Here is a 3,992-nt window from a genome sequence, read left to right on the forward strand (position 1 = left end):
AAGAAGTAGGCCTATTCAGTTTCTTTGAAAAGTACCAATAAAGTAATGATGAAATACGCTATTACAAGTACGAGTCCTGCATTCAAAATCTTAAGTAAAGGCAAAATTACATAAATATTATCAGCAAAATATACTTACAGTATAAAAAGTTAAAATAGTAATTCTGCAGAAGAATTGCTTCCATGTATGATGTATTATATGACATTATTAGATAATATGGTAATATTTGTGCACCAAGTAGCATTTTACTCTTCTATATAAACAAAGTTTTGATATTATTATATATATATATATATTATTATTATAATAGGATAGTTGATATAACGCTATATCAAGAATATATTATCTCAAAACGGCACAATAAAACAAAACTGTGATGCTAATAAATTACTTCTCTTTTTCTCCAGATGCTGCACTTACATCCTCTGTCCACACTAGGGCAGGCGTTTTCTTCTACAATGAGAGAGCTTTGGTTCAAAATGAAACCTGTTTACTGTAAAGTGAGTTGAACAACAGAAAGCGGACAGCACAGAAGGCATCACAGTCTGAATCATGTGTAGCCACGAAGTGAAATCAACAGATCGCATTCAATGAACTAAGTCACTATATTTCCATCATTGTTTATTTGATCCAATGAAGGTGACTTGAACATGTTGAGGTCCCTTTGCCCTATTCAAATGCATGCAAATGAAGTTTTTGTCGACCTGATTTTAGTTTTACATGCCAGCGTGTATTTGAATTGCAGGTGCTCTCCTGTGTCTGTTTGTTTAGGGAAATCACTGTAATTCCTCACCTGTGTTCTCCTCCTCCAGCATCAAACGAACTTCAACTGACGAAACCCAGGTAAGAGTTTATGCTTGGGTTACTCGCTGTACAACTGTAGTATTTTTACATGCTGGGAACACAATGTTAGTTGTGGATCTCTTGCTGTTAAGAATGGAGAATAGCTCTATTCACACAATTTCTGGGATAATCTACTTTCAATGCCTTTCTTTTTTTGAGAGAGAATCTTTGAATCTTGCCTCAAGTGCATCTTGTGACTTTTTGTCACTGCGATGCTTTTGATGTGGTTGTCTCTCTGAGGAGAGCCGTGGTGTGAAAGTAGTCGGCTGGGCAGTCACAGGGCAGGACAAAGGGGAAGTGTATGTGGGACTACTGGAGTGGCTCGGGGCACTGTTTACTTTTTTTTCTGTCTAACCATACGGTTACTTTTTTCATTCCTTAGTTTTGAGTCATTACTTCCTTAGGTATTTACTAAGTATCTGTTTTAATGCAAATGTGATCTTGTTTCTACTTTAAACCTAATTGTAATGCCATGCTTGCTGTTCTAGTGTACACTGAAGACAGTAAATAAGTGTATAATGTGTTTTCTCGTGGCATATGCTCAGTGGAGTTTGAGCTCCCAGCTATATTTTGGTTTGTGTAACCCCATTGTGTTCTCCCTCTCAACCCTGAATGGAAAGCATTGTGACTTTTTCTCTTCCCGAATGCTAAAGGGTCGTCCAAACCACTGCGTCAGCATTCTTTAAGAACATCTTTGAATTTGTGTTGAATTCTGTTGTGCTGTACAGCTTTTTTCCAGTTCAGAACCTTTGGGGAGTTGAACCTATACGTTTTTGTACAAAAATGGTTTCAAGTTAAGTCCGTTTCTAACTTTTAATTGGGAGTTTATTCAAGACGTTTGTGAGAAGAGGTAAGTGTTTTTTTTTAAGTCAACTGTGTGAACTTTATACTAAAGTAAAGCTACTTTTAATCCCCCTTTAGAATGAAAAGCATTGTTTAAATATGTATTAATTATAGGCAGATACATGCATTATAGTGAGTTATAAACCAGCTTATTAATGTTTTAATCCTGTTTATGAATTCTAAATACATAGTTTTACTCATTATAAATTAATACTTTGTTCATCTACATTAGTCACATGTTAGCATTGTTTTTATGATATGAGTAAACAACCCACTTTTTAAATGCTGAGGACCTCATACAACGACACAACTAGAGAAATGTAATGACTACTGTCAGCAAAATAGCTCCACTGTCCCTGATGATAAAATAAACCGTGATATTTCCTATTTTGCCTTTTCAGGCATATGGTGATGTATAGCCAAATTCTTCATCTCAAGGTCAATGGGTCATCCACAGCTGTGCTGCCACTCTCTGACTGTGAACAGGCCATGAAGGATGGTGCATTCTCTGAGAAAGGTAGGACCAATGTTTTACTGTGAGGGAATCTGTGTGCTCCTCTTAACATCTGACTATCATACACTGCCATATCACTGTTGAACTGCAATATACAGATACGTCTACTTGAATAAGTCCTACATGCTTCACCTGGAACTTGTGGTCTTCCCCACCAAAGTAGTTGCAAGGTGTAATCAGAACACTTTGTGTTTATCTACTTAGATGACAGAAAAATACCAACTCTCCAGAGTGCAGCAATAATCCCCTGTTGTGTGCACCCAGGAGTGACCTCAGTGACACTTGTGGTGTGTATATGAGCAAACTTACTCTACAGTCATTGCATACTGGACTATAGTAATAAAAGCCACAGTAAACTCGTGTTGGTTGTGGCACATCCTGTACTAAAAAAGGGAATAATGTCAGATGTATATGTGATAAATGCTGATGATCTGCTGCGTGTTTCTGAGAGATAATACAAATTAATGGATGGACACCCTCATTTTCCACTAGCTCCAAAATACAACATGCATATGTGGATAAGAGGATGTGAAATCAGTCTCAAAACTAAACACATACTAATATAATCTACATGTGGATGTGCAGTGGATGAATGTAATGAACACTCAAGTACTGTACTCAATTGCATTTTTGAGATACTAATACTTTACATGAGTATTTTGATTTCACGCTTTTAATCGAATACTTTTTAGATGCCAACACTGTACGTTACGTCACTGCATTTATCTAACATCTTGAGTTAGTTTATTTCTAGATTTAGGTTATGAGCTAATACAAAATATGAATAAACTAATAAATAAACATTGACATTTAAATATAGGTTAAGATATCCAGCAGTAGTATTGAAAATAACTTAAACGAGCTCCACTTGTGCAAGCTGTGTTGCTATGACATGAATGCATCAAAAATCCTAATCTATTATTTTATATATATGATTTTAAATGGGCCCACACAAATGTTACTTTTACTTTCGAAATGTGAGTATATTTTTTACTTTTACTAAGGTCTGATTTTGCATGTCAGGCTTTTACTTGTAACAATATTTTACAATTAAGTATAAGTACTTTTACTTTTACTTAAGATCTGAGTACTTTTTCTACTTTTGCAGATGTGGTATGTGACTGACTGACGGTATGCACACTAAATAAATACCACAAAATGTCAATAATATGTTGAGATATTTTATTGCACAGGTAGTATTACGTAAGCAAATGTTATTTTACTAATGCGCCTTGAGTTGGAAATATACAGTATACTGACATTTATTAGGATGTGTTTATTTGTAAATAGTTTTTACATTTATTTGATTGGCTGAATACGTTTTTTGTGAATACTAAGATGTGTACCCATATTTAACATTTTAAAATATCGTTTTTTTTGTGGATCATTAAACATGCGTTGGTCACAACTATTACACACATTTCTCTCTCACCGTGCTGCCGCAGCGCCTCAGCCCAGGGGTTTAACCCCCCAGTGCCCGCCTATGGCACATTAATCCTCAGATAGCACTTTGTAGCGTGGTGTGTGTGACTGTGTGAAGGGGAAGCTGCCCCACGCTGCCCTTCAGCACCATTCAACAACGTGTTCTCTGCTTTCCCTTCTTGAACTATTGTTATTAGGTTTGAAGTCATTATCTGATTCTATATCCTGCAATGGTATACATATATTTTGCATTGCTTTGAGCAGCAATAAATATATTCTACTTTTACTTCTTTATAGAATAGCTATCACAGTCAGTCCTGCACAACCCTCCCAAATTGCACAAAGCAACCTCTTTTAATATCTGCACGGC

Source organism: Gymnodraco acuticeps, unplaced genomic scaffold, assembly GCF_902827175.1.
Source record: "Gymnodraco acuticeps unplaced genomic scaffold, fGymAcu1.1, whole genome shotgun sequence".
Classification (NCBI taxonomy): Eukaryota; Metazoa; Chordata; class Actinopteri; order Perciformes; family Bathydraconidae; genus Gymnodraco; species Gymnodraco acuticeps.